This window comes from Melospiza melodia, chromosome 9 (assembly GCF_035770615.1).
Source record: "Melospiza melodia melodia isolate bMelMel2 chromosome 9, bMelMel2.pri, whole genome shotgun sequence".
Lineage (NCBI taxonomy): Eukaryota > Metazoa > Chordata > Aves > Passeriformes > Passerellidae > Melospiza > Melospiza melodia.
The window spans coordinates 20,619,717-20,636,799 of NC_086202.1; the positions used below are offsets into that span (position 1 = coordinate 20,619,717).

At 38.8% G+C, this 17,083-nt stretch overlaps 1 protein-coding gene across 5 annotated transcripts in view; it reads right to left on the minus strand.

Annotated features, from left to right (window-relative positions):
* Positions 1-17,083, minus strand: part of NDST2 (N-deacetylase and N-sulfotransferase 2) — a 126,732-nt gene that overhangs the window by 96,537 nt on the left and 13,112 nt on the right. For 3 of the 5 annotated variants that reach the window (XM_063163781.1, XM_063163783.1, XM_063163782.1), the window contains exon 2: positions 6,537-6,615. The exons of the other annotated variants lie outside the window; for them this stretch is intronic. The gene's annotated coding sequence lies outside the window, so the exon portion shown is untranslated. The remainder of the gene's footprint in view (positions 1-6,536; positions 6,616-17,083) is intronic. 5 annotated transcript variants of the gene reach the window in all.

Genomic DNA, 17,083 nt, shown 5'->3' on the forward strand with positions numbered 1-17,083 from the left:
CGATTTATAAAATACAAAAGCACCAATTGTAGATATTCTACATAAAACCCAATCAAGACAAAATTAGCATGTTAGCAAGGAAACATTGGCTTTAAAGAACTTTTAATTTCATATGATTTCCTAGAGCAATGCTGCAATGAGCTACGGCCAAGGAGAGAGCAGCCAGTGCAGAATCATGCATGAAGTCACACAGCCAAAGGCTGCAACTGCCAGGACAAAGGGCTGTAATCAACCCTTTTCCATCCATTTAAAACACAAAAATGCTACAATAAAGGGAAGTCAGTATATCCCCAAAACATTACACCAACATAAGAAATATGCCAAGACATACAGATATTTGTTTCTCTGAGACTTAGAAATAAATGAAGGAAGGCCCTTTCAGTTTGTTTCGCCTGTATCTCAATAGTGCATTCAGTCATATTCCCCTCTGTTCATCACCTTTGTTCACATCTGCATCAGAAGCAAAGGTGAAGCCAATTACTCACAGCTTCCCAACCAAGCAAAGATTTAAAGCAGTTCTTAGAGAAACACCAGTTATAGAGCTTGGTTGGGCAGCTATTCTGTTGAGTTGTAGTTTCAGCAGTGCAAAAGCAGAGTGCTTATTATCGCTGTAAGCCGGGGTTCATCCAAACCCGTACGTGCAGAAGATGCAGTTTTCCCCTGCTCCCAAAGCTCAGGGCATACTTCACTTTGACATGTTGACTCAATTATAGCACGCGGGAGCCTCAGGAGAACAAACACAGCTTTTTGAGACACCTCCCTCTCTACCACACACACATTCTCCCCGTGCTTATTTAGAAGCTCACTGCCTTTCATCATCACACTATTCTCTCATATGTTACACTGATGCACCTACTCACATTGCTGCTTTTCCTCACCTCTACTATCTTGGAAAGTAAGCAATTACCATACTTCAAATTCAGCTACTGAAGTTACAACACAGATAACAAAAGCAAGAGGGACCTCTTTTTATGACAAGATAAAATATTTCAGCTCAAGAAAACAGGTCAAACCCAAGAGTCATAAAGCACTAGGAGAAGAGAGAACAGACATGAAGCTGTAAACTGCTTTTAAAACATTGTGGAGCCAAAAGAATAATGTGTACTTTTCTTAATAATGACATGGCAAACAGTAAGCTCCAGGTGCCATTTCAGGTTGGGAAGACAATCTGCCAATCTGCCAGTGCTGCACAGCTGACCCTGAGACTGCTTGGTGCCTTTCGGACTTGGCTGAAGGACTTCTGCCTTTGATGCCACATGCACATACAGCAAAGTCCCTTACATTCAGAGCCCCTCAAGTGGCTCAACAGAACAAACAGTCTACAGTATTCTTGTCTTAAAAGCTCTGGTTTTGACTGGCTATCTTGATGACAGATGGAAATTTATCAGATTATTCACTTTTTGACACAGGAGCAGACCAGGTACTCTGAGATGGAGATAGTCCTTTCCTTACTTGAAACATATGCTTTTGATTCCTAATTTCCAAAACACAAGATTACATGCTTTGTCTAAGATTTCCTCTATTAGACTGCAGAAGTCAGATGGAATGAATTCAGACAGCAGCTGCAAGGAGAGAATGACTGAAAGATTTGGAATTCTGACCTATCAAGACGGCAAGGAAGAACAAAAGTTATAAATTACATAACTGAGTGAAAAGGTAGAGGGCAAAGTAAGATAAATTTAGTAAGTCTTTTGTGGGAAATCCTCTTCCACAAAAAGCTTCTAGAAACAGAGTGAATTTTGATGCAGTTTCCCTGCAATGAATTATATTAGTTCACAAAAATCAGGAAACTGTAAGATAGTACAGAGGACAATTCAGAGCTGGAGTTTAGTTGCTCAAATATTGGACAATTGTGCAAGTTTATATCTGTTTTCTATCTGGCTTTCTTTTCCTCTTTTCCCTTAATCATGCATGCCTGAGGGCTTCCAAATACCCTGTGCTGAAGTATCCAACACTTTAAAATAAAGTTAGAATCATATTTATCTGGTACAGTGGTACTTCTCATTTGTGTATGTAGCTCTCTGCCCTCGCTTCTCTTGTATCCTTTCCTAGACTCCAAGGTGACTAGAAAACACTGCATGTTGAAGTCTGGGTAACAAACAGTATCTACACAATATTTTCAGTATTATCACCTACTGTACATTCCTAAGCACAATTTCTAGTACATTTCTTAAGACCATAGGTTTTTTCCAATCAGTCTGATATTAATTACAACATGTCCTCTAGCAAAGACTGCTCTTAGGACTCTGAACAATCACTAAAGTCAGTGCCACAACACCAACATGAAAAAATCCAACAATAAACAAAGAACTTTTGCATGTACTGTATGACTTCTGCGGAATTTAATATGTCACTGAAATCAGTAGAAAATTCCTTGTCATATACAGGAGCTTTCATTCTTCAGGTATTTAGAAAGAAAGCTAAAGACACAGCAAACTCAGGTAAACATTTTTTCAAAATAATAAGTCTACACCATGATTTAAGGTACTTGCTGGTATTTGAGTTTACTACATACTGACTTCCTAGCTGTAAAACACTGATTTTACCTTTTCTCAATGCATTCATGCAAACAAGTCTTCAGTCAACACATGAAACTCTTGCCCTCCACATGCCCTGAGAGTAACTGTGGGGCAGGAAAACTACTTCAATATTTCCCTGTGATGGTGGATGTAAAAAAAAAGAACAAAACATTTTTACCAGACAGTAAAACAAGTACTTTGTAGTAATAGAGAGAAGTACCTCGAAAGGGTCCTTAACCTCACTATGAATACTATGCCCTATAAACTCAATTTGGCAAATCTGTGCTACATCAGAGGAGTTTCACTATCTGTAATTCCATTGAAAAAGACAGGATTACTGTTTATAAAAGGGTAGACAACAGAAGCAAACATAGAGCTGGAGAGAAGAAAGCAATCCTGCTTAATGGAAAAATACACCTGAAGTCTGAAATATAAACACATTTAATCTTCTTGGGCTGTTCTTGCTTAGCATAAACAGAAAATAAAACTGTATCTATTACTTCTTCCCTTCTTTGCTTACTGATTAGTGAACTGAATATCATCTTCTTACTCTGAGCTTTCTTCTAATAGATTAATGACAAGAGAAAAGCCACAACATTGAACAGCAAACATCTGCTATTTTCTTGGATTCACATGCATTTTCTAACAGCACCCTGAACTAGAAAATACTCTTCATACACATGCCCGAGGCTTACATGCATTATAATCCAGCTACAAGAGTTCAGACTGAACTTGCTTGCAATATTCTGATACTCTGTAACAGAGCAACAAGAAGGCAAATAAGTTTCAGAAGACCTATTTATTTTAGAAACTGACAGTGATTCTCAAGCACTTAACAGCTGTCTTCCAAGAAAATAAACAAAATTCAAAGGTTCCTACTGATTCTGGAAGAATCAGGGCTGTTCACTAGCCAGCACTTAATACTGCCTACATTCAAACAGAGCTCTACAGCAGTCCAGCAGGCTCTCTAGAGGAATCACACACTATCAGAACAACTGTCAAAATCAACATGTAAAAACCACATCCCCATTGTATGTGGTACACTCCAGTTATTTCAAATATCCTTCCATATTACCATAAGATAACCTGCTTGGTAAAAATGTCAAGTGGCAAAAAAGACAGGATAAAAATCTAACTTTTCACCCAGTAAATAAATTAATTCTATGAGTGAATTGCATTGATGACATTTGTGCCCTTTTTCTTTGGCATAAATAAAGTAGTTACCCTGCTGAGAAAACAGAAGCTCTAAATCCAAATGAAGTTTGCCATCCATTCAGAGAAAGAATAAGATGACAATCATGTGGCATACATTTATTACATATTTAATGCAGTTCTGGAAATCTGAGATTGTTGGCAATAACTACAGTGGAAGAAGCTAGACTAAACAAAAGGAAACACCTGAGGAGGAGTTATTCCCAAGGAAGAGCTTAGGAAGTAAGGACAGCGTTTCTCACAGATTTTTCAGACCCAACACATCTTCAAAGCTACTACTTTGAATATGGACTCTCCGTCCTGCTCTTGCTAGTTCATGGGAAATTTCATCTCTGCCCAACAAATCAAGGGAAACTGAACTGCAGATTCCATTAACTTGAACTCTGAGACAGCAACTCGGCTACTGTGAGTCACTGATAGCTGGGAACAGCTCTGCCAGCTTGGGAGAGACACCAAATTCAGTGCAATATCCATCCTCATACATGCAAATCCACAACGGCCAGCACATCTGAAAGGAATCACAAGGATGCTTACTGGAGAGAGATGTCTGGTGGAAAAAGATTCCTCAGCAGGAAGGGTCTGCTTCAGGCAGTTGCTGCTAATACAGCCCTACGTGCCCAGAGCTCTCAGGAGAACACAACTCCATGTTCAAATCTGGTGTTTTCAATATAGAGGTCTAAAACTTCGTCCTGCACCTGAATTTCTGGTGAGTGAGAATCTCAAAAAGGATCTCAGAAAGTTTTCCAGCAGTAAACCTATGTACATACAACCACTTCCAAATCATCCATTCTCTTGCTATGGAAAAGGAAGTGAAAATGCAGTATGCTAATTAAGGACTCCAAAGATGCCTCTACAGATTCTACATATATCAAAAAAGATATTCAGGCCTTCCTGCATCACAAATCAAAGTACAAAGAAACAGATACCACCAAGCAGGAGTTATGAGCAATCAGCTTCTTTTGATACCTAAAACTACATCACTAAATCCAGTGATGCTTGTATCTCTGGTCTCATCAGGCTGTCTCATTAAAAAACCTGCCTTGTGCATTATATATTGCTTTTGTAGCTGCACCAAGTCACTGCACATTCACAGTTCAGCCAGTTACATGGGTACGGCAGAGGGCAAAGAGTAACTCATTTAGAAGGGTGAGAGAAATGACAGGAGGAAAGAAGCAACTTGATGTAGATTCTTAAGGCTACATATTTCATAAAAGCATCACACTGGGAAATAAAATTAAGAGAGTTGCTTAGGATGGGGGAAGGTTTGGCTCTTTTAAAGAAATTCATGTTTTCTAGAGGACAAGCACAAAAACACATGGCTCGTCAGTAACTGTCCTTACAGTTTTCTTCAACATATAAGATTTACTCACTTTTAGAGCCTTGTCTACAACAGTAAGCTTCAGAAGAAAAAAACCCAAACTCAGCTCAGTTGTATCACGAAGTCTCACATGATTTAGCCACTAATGGTAGAAAGACCAAAAATGCTTAGCCTCAAGAGTACCATTGTAATTGCTAAACTCAACCTTATTAGAAACGATTATTCTCTACAAGCCCCCAGGTACAAAGGATTATTCTTTATGATTATTTAATAAAATTACAATTTCATAACTGCAACTTCTTCCAGGACAGATCCTTACATCTACCTGCCACCTCTTAAATTAAACTTATTTCTTGCTTGCTTGCTAATCTTTCTTGATATTGTATTTGTCATGATTGCATCTCACCACTTCCCGACCGAGGAAACATTGCAAACCAAATGGAATTTTAAATTCAGTGCATACTGTCATGTCAAATGTCAGCCAGGGACATATTTCTGCCACACAGAACTACTTCTGGAGTTGTATGCAGTAAACTACTGATTTTAGTGTCCTTCAGTTAGGAGACTGTAAGAGTCCTTGGTCAGATAGGTTCTTCTCATTGAAATCACAGAGCAAGATAATCACAGAACAAGATCTTGCTTTACCAGACAAATTTATCTACAAACAAAACTAGGAGGAGAATCTTGCCTTGCCTTTCACGGTTTCAAAGATACATCTTGAAATTGAATTGATGATTAATGCAGTCTCATGGAAAACAGACTAATACAGACATTACAATATCACATATTTACTTTCATCTACCCTTCTTCAGAATACTAATAACTTCCTATAAAAAAAGTTTTGTTTATTTCCTATAAACTAAGTTTGACACTCCCCTTCGTCACTGCACTTTTACATGCCTGGCACACTCAGTATTTCACTGACTGAGGGGGAAGATTTTGAAAAACTCTTGAAAAGTACTCGCAAGAGAGTAATGCCATTAAATTTATTCCCCATCTTATAAACAGTCCTCTCGATTTGATAAAAGTCTGTTCAGTTAATGCTCAGGTACCTCAGCTATCTTCAGAAGACAGTTGATGTGGTAAACATAGAATCTTAAGAGAAATTCACACAACTACATAGGAAATACATGCATGCCCCTCAGCCATCCCTTCCTGTGTAGATTACAGGCTGGGTATTGCATTTGTATCATTTATTTTCAGGGTCTCAGATATTTCTCTAGCTCTAAATTCAGATCTGTTCAAGAGATGAAACATGCCTGTCAGCTTCCCTGGTCTCCAGTGCTGCAGAATGCCACACAATTTACACTAAAACAGAGCCTCACAGTGTTTTGACGGCTGATTCTTGCAATTTTGTGAGCTGGTAGATTAGACTTTTTCCATTGCAAACCTAGATACAGTTTAAGGTGACAGGTTTGGCAAGTCTGGATTTATCAGTTCCTCTGAACATAAACCTGCATCAAAGAGGATGGAAGTTAAGCACTCACCTTTTCAGCAGTGCCTTTGTTCAGAAGCCAACACACAGAGCAAAGTCAACAATGCCTGGCTTACAAGCACACCCTCCAGCTGGGAAAAAAAACCCAGAATGAGTCTAGATTAGAGATACACAGGAAAGAAAGATCAAAGGGTACTTTATTTTATACACACCTGCAGAGCACTGCACACAGGCTGTGCAACCAACCACTTTGTTCTAAACAGAAAATATTCAACACAGTGCACGCACTATTGTGGCTCCCTAAAAACATGTCAAGTGAAAGCAAATGCAGTATTTCTCAATCATGGAATCCAACCCCCAGTATACAGAAGGAAAAGTAGGAAGAGAAAAAATATGCTAAGAACCCCTTGATTTGTTTTAAGAGTTAACAGTCCACCAGGGAACAGAGTTCCAACTTCCTTGACTGTAACTGCCAGAGAACTTGGCCTTAAATTTCACATAACAACATTTCTTTGTAATGAGAAAGTTAAAACATGCTCCCATAGGAAATCATCAATACCAGAGTTCAGACAGCAACTGAAACTCTTGTGCAGACTGCATAATACCAATATCACAGAATATTCTGAGCTGGAAGAGATCCACAAGGATGGCTGAGTCCAACTCTGAAGTGAATGGTCTGTACAGGGATCAAATCCACAGCCTTCGTGCTATTAGCACCATGGTCTGCAAAACTGAGCTGATCCTGGGGATATGGAGAGGCCATGTATAGAAATTAAATGGAGCAATATAAATTGCTGTCTCATAGCTGTGTTTGAAAAAAAAGATTCAGAGTTTTTTGCTTTGCAAAGGGACATCCCCAGACTGGTACACTTTCCAAATTCTTTAAATAATCACCTCAAATTAATTCCATAGGCTGCCTTCCAGCCTACAGGAATCACCCAGCAAATGCCAAGCATAGGCAAGTCCTTTCTCCCCCAAGCTGAGGTCTGGGGCAGCAGCTCCATGTGATGACTTCTCATTGTCCACTTCTACCACAGCAGAGCCCAGCAGGCACCGGGCACCTACCCAGAGAAGTTACTGAGGGGAGCAGTGAACCTGAACACATTTTACTGTTTACTGTTTGGCACCAGCCAAACAGAGCAGCTTAGGGCTGCTCCCCATCCCTTCAGATGCAGCCAAACTGACTTTCTGAATGGAATGTTAAGATGCACTTTATTTCATTAATGAAAAATTCTCTGCTGCCTTCCTCTACATTAAAAAGGCGTCAATCCTGTTCATACCATCCTATCATGTGCAGGTGGCCACACATAACACAAACAGTAATTCACAGTCCAGGAGCTCCCTTAACCTTCCCCACTAGATGCAAACAGGAACAAACCAGTGCATCTAGACATCTGGTACTAGTTTGCTCCCATGTATCTGCAGCTACAGCTCTTAAGCAGAATGCAGCAGGACACCATTCTTGAAAAATCATTCCTGAAACTTACTCACCTTTCTTGTCCCCTTACACCTTTTGTACTGTTTGCCCAACTGCTCCTTTTTAAAATACTTTTTTCCTGAAGAAAGGCAGGATCTAAGATTGGTATGCAATAATGTAGATTTGAATCAGCAGGAAGCAGTATGGAGGCAATATTAAAGAGTTAAGAGAGTCTGCCAACTTTTTCTAATACCTCAAAAGCAAACATAAATTAAATGGGTAAAAGATTTCCAAATTATTTAATTTATTTCCATTAGAAAATTGAGTCTTTGATGTTAGAGTATTTCCTGACTATTTCTATCAGTCTTCTGTATAATATATTTGTTTTTATATATTTGTTCTTCCAGTCTTTCCTTTGGGCAGACTATTCCATACTTCAATATATTTTATAACCTCATTCCGTTATTTCTAGTTATGCCCCTTCTCACTTTACTAATTTAATTAGTTTCTATCTTTCAACTATGCACCATTCAAATATTTGTAGAGTCTTATCACATCTCTCAGCTACACTTCTGGTTATCATATAGCCAAGAAAGCATGTGTGCCTGTAGGTCCCCTGGTCTGTACTCCTTTGCCATTTGTCCCTCCAATCTCTTCAGTTCATTTAAATCTATCTAAAAACAAGAAGTTTGAGCCTGGTACAACTTGCAAGTTAACTCTCACAGTTGTTCAAGAAGGACCTTCTCTTTAATTTTTGTAACTCAAAACTGTATTAATTTACCGCCTGCTACCATGACACATCTGTAAACTGATTTATCTGCTGTGCAGCTATTCACTCCAAATGTTTCTGGTGCTTGAAAAACTAGTGCTTTTCCAGTTTCACTCCTTCCCTGGAGCACACACAAGCACATTTCTTGTTAAACCATTTTGACTGAATTCTCCCCAGGGCCTCCCCACAAGTGGGAAGTACTTTTTTTTTTTAATTCTCCAATTAGTTCTACTATCTCTAGTTCCTCTGTTAGTGTCTTCACTGTTAATTCACTTCTAACATTTGGCATCTTAGAAGTTTAGAAAGACTCCAGCCTCCAAGAAAGGTGTAAAACCACACATTTTTCAGTAAGATACAACAATACAAGGACTCCACATGGCTAAATAGAGTATTCTTCAGCACTACCATGTTTTTCTGTGTCTTCCTGTTGTGCATTTCCTACTCTCAGCCTGAATTATCTAATGCAAGTGACCAAAACACACAACCTGATGTCTCTTAAGCCAGTTACAATACACAGTTATGCCAGGGGTGCTGTTAGAAGGCAGCAGCTGTCTCCCTTCCTTCCCCTTCCCACACATTATCCAGCAGCACATTACCTTTGTCGAGCCACCACTGCCCTGTGGTGAGCCAGGTTACTTTTCTATTTTAAATTTAGTGCATTGTGCATCTGCACAAATACTTGTAATGGTACTCTGCACAGATTATGCAGGGACACGAGAATGGGACTGTGTGAGAACTTACACCACAGACAATGTCCATCGAATCCTGTACTGAATTCCCACTTGTAAGCATCACCTTAGTGTCAGAAAGTACGCCTGGCATCCTGTAACTGGGAAGTCTGCAAAAACCCAAAGACTTCCCAGAAACAAACAGAAGGAGAAGCCTTAAGACCATGTGAACGAACACTGAAGATTTCTGCATAGTTGAGGGGACAAGATGAATTGAACACAAGGTAGATTTGTTAAGGAGCTGAATTCTTTCAAGGATTAGAAAAAAACTTGATGGAGTAAAGGAATACAAAAACACATTGTTTATTGGAACTTTTTCAAAAGATTTGGTAGAGTCCTTCACAAAGGGCTACTCAAGTCAGTGTGCAGGCAAGAAGAACAAAGTACTGTCACAAGCAGGAAACTGGCAAAAAGAAATGAAACAAGAATCACTGATCAGTTTTGAGCATGGAAGAAGGGTATTTGTGGAGTTCTCAAACATCAGCATCTATTTTTTTCAGGTTGTTATTAAATAATTGCAAAAGAAGGCGAAAACAAATAAAATTTCATCTGGACACAACTTTGAGTGAGGTGGGTTAAATACACAGAATAATGTGTATTATTTAAGGAAATTCTAACAGAGAGAACTCTTGGGCAGTCTGAAACCATAGCAACAAAGAAAATGAGAAAGATGAGAAAGAAATAAACTCCAGAAAAAGAGGTCTTTAATTATGAGCTATAAACTTCCTGTCATTACTCAGTAAGAATTTATGTTTTCTGTCAGTGAAAACAGTCATGTGATCAGCACTGTAAAAAAGTAAACAAGATGTTTAGAAGAAAACCCCCATTATATATATTAGCATTCTCTAGCATACACTTTCTAAACAGACACCTTCACCTTTATTGTATTTAAGTCTCCAGCTTGATTGAAGCAATATTTAGCAGAAAGAAAAACTCTCAGGAAAATTCAATGAAAATTATCAGCACAAAGAATATGCCTAAAATTGAAGGGAAACTATATAGAAACCATTTCAGCACCCTTGGCAATCACAGGCAACAGGCTTGGGATCAGTGACACCTAAAGCATTTCCACATTTCCCTGTTATCTCTGCTAGTATCTTCCAGGACAGAGTATGCCTGGTTTCTAGGCAATCCAGTCTACTGCTTAACTGCTGGCACTGTTGGAAAGCTGTCCCTGAATTCTAATTATACAATTTACACCCTTTACTTCTGGGCAGAGAGAATAGGAGAGAATTTTTTTTTCTCTTTGCAGCACGCTTTAAAATTTTTACATTATTGTAACTCCTCTAGCCTGAATAATTCTGATTGTTCCATTCTCTCCTGGTAGGTCACGTTTCCTTTGCTATTACATTCACCTGAGCCACTTTCAGTTGGCCCTCATCTTTCCTCAAATATGGTGTGCAAAAATATCTGCAGCAGTCCATTGTTCCAGAACACAGTAAAGAGAAAGATCATGTAGGACTGCTGTAGTCTGAGTTCAGACTGGAGCAATCCAGGTCAGTTTCTTCCATTGATCAATTTTCCATAACACAAAAAATAAAGATTCTATCACTTCCTCCAAAACAGTAGATTGGGTACTAAGAACAGGACACCGTATTACACACAGCGCTTCCATGACTGGATACAGCATTCTCTTCTTTTTTATTTCTCATCAGTGCATTCTATGCCTCAAAGTAAGCCAGAAAGGAGACTGGCTGTTAAAATAAAACAATAATGACATCAAAGAAACAAAGTAATGAAATGACAGACAGCAATCTTTCTTTAATGTATTTGTGTGTGGATATATGACATCTGAAAGCCATCACACAATAATTATGACAACACTTAAAAATGTCACTTACTGTAAAAAACAGGAAACAGAGTTTTGTGACCAAATTGTTGAGAAAACTTTTTATAATTTGTTTCAACTATAGTCTCACTTCTATTTACATTACAGCACAGACAAAAAGGCTTCAGCTAAGGCTAGGTTCATTGCATATTGTGTATCTACCCAAACACAGAGCTGCCCTTTATACAAGGGCATGCAGTAATAGGACTTATAGGAATGGCTTTAAACTAACTAAAAGAGGGCAGGTTTTATTTGGGAAGAAATTCTTTACTAAGAGGGTGGTGGGGCGTAGCAATAAATCATCCAGACAAGCTGCAGATGCCCCATCCTGGAAGTGTTGAAGCCAGGTTGGATGGGCGTTGAGCAACCTGGGCTAGTGGAAAGGTGTCACTGGTCATGGCAGGAGTACCAGTAACTAGATAAGGTCTTTTCCAACCAAAACCACTAGGATTCTAACAGTATCTGTACATGTAATCAGATTTCTGTATGCCTAACAAAACACAGATGCTGTTCCACATCCTTTCCACAAGAAATGGATACAGCACACAAGCAGAAGTATTATCCAAATTTTACACAAACAGAAGTGAAACAGCAATGAGTGAACTACCAAAGTTCACATGAAAAGCAGAGCAAGAGGCCTAGATTTAATTTTCTAATCACAGTTACAAGCTCCTTAACCACAAAACAATGCTCCTCTCCCCTCCCTTATCACCAAATAACACACACGTGTAACGCCTGTACCAACGCTCATTCACAGAAACAGTGGTGCTTGAACAACATGCAACAATTCTCCAAAAGAAAGCAGGAAATATTTTCTTTCTTCACCATCCTGCATTTAGGAAGCCAATATCACTATCTTCATTCTTCCTTCTTCTCCTAAGTTCATGCCAGTTCATACCAAAGGCCTGCACAACAGGATTTAAGCAAACAGCTCATCCCACAACTGAAGGAAACAAGGAACTCTGTCACTGCAGTTCACCTCCAGCAGCTGGATGTTAAATCAGGAGAACTAAAATATTGCTTTAGTTTCTTCACTCTTAAAACTACAGTATGATGGAGTGCTACACTACAACAGCTGAAAATAGAAAAATCACGCCTGAAGTTAGAGTGCAGACTTTAAGAAATAAAGGAGTCACTGAAAAAAAAGCAAGCTAGCCACAGACATTTTCAACTACACTTGAAAAAAAGCATGCAAAACCAGCTAAGAGTGTATCAGAAGTGAGTATGTGTTTTTATTAAGAAAATCAGAAATGCTGCAGGAAATGATGGAAAAGCAAAGAGCTAAACTAGAAGCTAGGTTAGAAAGGGACATCTCCCCAGAGCCTTAACAAATCCATCACAAGACCCTAGGGAGATGTTAAAAAACAAGGGGCTTTTGTAGCATTTTTAATACTCCTTCATGTGACACAGTGCATATATTTACCAAGAAGAGTAATGCAGTATGCAGAAACTAAAAATACAATTGCATACTGAAAAAAGTTCAGGAGACACAACAGCATTTGATCAGATACACAAAGGTAACCACAGAAGGGTACAAATGATGTGAGAAAAACTGATAAGGGTAAATTTCAAAGAACAGGGAAGAAACCACAGAGAAAGAGCTGGCAGAAAACATCACACAGGTTACACTTGCAGCCTAGTGAAAAGCCTAATGCAGCGTTGGAGCAAAGCATAATCTGCAACAAGCAAGCAAAAGAGTCAAGTACCAGTATGCATGGTGAGCACACAGGAAAAACATATAACTGGGTACTTCTATGACCTATTTTGTTCACTTCATATTAATGGTATCTTTCTAATCACTTTATGTTTGTATCCAGGCAACAGGACCAACCATGCATGTAAGAGATCATGATACTATTAATATATCTGTAAGCTGGGGCAGATGACAAATTTTTACAGAGGCAGTGAAGAATTCCAGGCCTCATTTCCCCACCAATTGGAAAAAACCTGCCCCCAAATCCAAAAACCATCCCACTCACTCCCCAGATCATACACTCTGCTGCAATATAGCAGCAAACTACTCCCATCACGGGAATTATCATGCAATGAGCACCAGTTCCACTTCCATTATGAGATATAATTACTTGCAGAGGATGGAAAAGTATCAGTAAAAGTTAGTAAGAAATAGGTAATTGAGACAATTCATGAACTCAACCTGCTCTCCAGCACATCTGCAGAATCCTGAGGAAAAGGAGGAGGACCATGGCCCGATGAACTTTGTTACTGCCATGAACCTGATCTGCTGTCCAGCCTTCTCACCTTAAGGTGAAATACTACAGTTCTTGTCCTCATCCTGTATCTCTTACAGAGCTTTCAAACTTGCAACATCAGAATGATTTACAGAAGACTCCTCCCAGTAAACATAGGTAATGTGTGTGAACAGTTAAAGGCAATGGGATTTTCCTGCTCATGGCAGAAAGAGTAACACACCGACCTCTGCTAAATACAGTATCCATCCCCTCTCTCCAAAAGAAATGCCTGTATGCTATTAATACCACAAGATGAAACTCAGCTGTATAAATAAAACCCCTCATTTCAGCTAAGTCTTCGTCATCTCTCTGGCATCCACCACTGTCTCTTCACAACAAAACTCTCAGGAGGACTTACAGTGCAGGGAGTTTTTTTTCTGGACAGGAATGCAAGCCTAGTTTTATTATCTCCTCTTGGCAACTTAACATTTATGAACAATTAGGTTGGAATTCAGGAAAAAAACACATCAAAGCCCAAAGTTCTGTAGGAAGTACTCGAGTATTTGCAAATCAGCATGGTTTAAAATGGAAACACACTGTCTGGAAGTCAAGGGGACCCTGCACGCTCTTTCAAGAGACTCTGACATGCTGGATGACCTCAAGTACATCACTTATCTTTCCCACATTAAAAAATATCTCCTCAAATGACCTTGCTAGGTAGCTCACTTTGAGAATTAAAAAATAAATACACTGTAAATCCTCCTATTATTATTACTGCTGTTACTGTGGGGGCTGGAACTGTCGTCAGTGAGCAGGCAGGACATAATTTAATTTTCTTTAAATATTTATTATGCGACAGCATAGCCATCTGTTTAACATTCACTATATTTAGTTTCTGTCTTAAAAACCAGAAGGAAAGAAAATACCAGATTTTGACTTTCACTTCCACATATCCTTTCCAGCCACATATGCACTAATACATGGCCAGTATCCTTTCAACTGTAGTATTCAAAAAATTGCAGGAAAGTAAAAAGAATTTCAAGCTTGGATGAAAACAATTCCAACTACAAATTTATTCTCCAAGATAAAAAATAAAGAATCTCTAGTTTTAGCAGTATATATTTTGACTTCAGCATTGAGAAGGCAAAACAGGAGATGAAGGAAAACAGTGGGACAAGAAGACATAGATGGCAATAAAGCACTGTGCAGAATATGCTACAAGAGGAGAGACATAAAATATCACATACCTATACAAAATAGTAACTTCTCAATAGCACTAGTTTCTCTTCAGTGAATTATAATAAAAAACATCATTCTTAAGTAACAGCTGTTACACAAAGGTGCCTTTGGCATCAAAATGTATTCTGTTTGGACCCTTCTACGAAAAGCCTTCTCTTTTCCCTGTTGCACTGTGTACTTCCAGCAGTCTGCACACAAAAATCTTCTAACATGTCAAACCACTGGGACTTTGAAGTAATACAAGTCAAGGAGGTAGAAAAGAATCTAAATTAATCAACACACACTGAATGAATTTTTAAGTAAGGAAAACTAAAAACTAGAAAACATCAGTTAAAATGCACTCATCCCATTTTATGCTTTCCCACTGCTGTATCTACTATTCCAAGGCTGAGACCATGAACCCCTCCCAGCACACCTCAGCTCCTGGCATCAGCACACCTTACCAAGCCACTCCTGGTCCACCACTGCAATTCCAATATACAGAGCTCAGCCCTTACTGGGAGTATGCCCTAATTTTCTAGGGCAATTTATAAACTGTGATAGCACATCAGGTTAGTCAGGCCTGTCTGAGAGGCCAGTATCTGACATCACAACAAATTGGTACAGAGCTCAGGCCAAGAAACTCCAGCATAAAGGTGAAAAAGCATAAGCCAGACACACAAATGCAAAAAGATGCCCAAAAATTTGATGCCTGTATTGTTTTAAACAGCTTATTTTCAGATCTTCTATTGCTGACAATAGAAGCAACATATTCCTGTTTTTATACAGCCAGAAGATAACATGCTAAAATGGTGGTACACTGGTGTCTTTAATTTACTGGCACTTGATGACTGAATGGATAACAAACAACTCCCATATACAGTACCAGTAATCTGACCTTCAACTACTGACCTTCTGTTCATAAACTGTAGTTTCCACATATATGAAGCAAATTATTTTTTTCTTAACTGTGTGTAATAAACCAGTAAACATCTGAACATTACCTTTTTACCCAAAAAAAAACCAAAACAAAGAGAAGCCTAATCATTTAGGAGTGGTAGCAACTGCTTTGGAAATATTTTTGTGTTTGAGACCAGCACAGCAGCCCACTTTCAAGTCACACTCCTGTGGAGCAAGGGTTGAGCACTGGCACAGGCCTTTAACCTCTCCTCAGTTTCGCAACAAGGACAAAGGTTTAGGCAAACACAACAGCACACAGACTTTGGTCTAAAATGAGCTAACTCTGGGCTTGGTTTAAATTGAACGTGGTGGGAGAAGTTGTTGAAGATCTGCCATTGCCTGTTCCATCCAAATAACAACTAGTTATAGTTGTATTCTATGTTGTAGTTCTTGAGCATAACACAAAAAAGGGGGAAAACTGCCCCCCCCCCAAACTGCATTTTTCCTCCATCCTGTCAAAACTCAGTGTTTATTTTTAGTGTTTATCTGCAATGCAGAATACATTTCTACCAAATATTTTATCACCAGTGTAATAATCTGAATTTAATGCCTTGTTTTTAATGGGATATTTGTAACTGCTTTCTGACTAACAAGAATCATAGCTATTGAAAACACCTGAAAAATACAGGACGTAAGAAACTCATTCTGAATTTGGCCTACAACTTGTTCACTTCAGTTCCTATAACCTGTACTGTCCAGCTCCAGGTATTTCAAAGACTAGCAGAAGAAAGCCTTAAAGACAAATTTGCAAAATAGGAATAAGGAAAAGTAGTCCTTCTTATTATTGTTTATACTTATGGATATCTTGAGCTCAAGGAAGCTGTCTAGAAGACCTTAAAAAGTGTTTTAATTTGCAGGATTTGTCCATATAACTGACACATAAATATCAGATTACTTTTGACCCTACACATTTGTAACCTCAATGATGCACTGTAGCAATACATTCCACACATTAATTTGTGTACTGAGTGGAATATATTTCCTTTGGCCAGAAATGAATTTGTTATTTCCCAGTAAATCTGACAATTTCCTTTTCTGATGACAGTCAAGGTATCTTTAACTAAGCCACTACTTCAAACAAAAAATCATCAATATCCCTTTTACAAGATCTTTTTTACAGAGAAACAATTTCAAAAATAGAAATGACTCTGCAATCACAGTAATTCATAAAGATGCTGCAATCAGTAGGAAAGATACTGACAATGCAGGCACTGCACATTCTCTGCCTGTGTTTCTAAACAGCAGGATTACCCTTTACGTGCCCCTGCATTAAGGCTTGAAGGGCAGAGCTCAGAGCACCTTCCTCACAGCTCAACACCCAGGCCTAGGAACAACAGGACCAGCAATACCATTATCACAAGGAATGATGATAAATACAAAGCTTTCTGAGCATGGCAGCACAGCTGTGGTATACCAGAAAGATTCATGCCTCCCTCGGTGGTTGGAACAGCTGGATGAATTAGCTATTCACTGGAGTGCTGCTCTTTTGA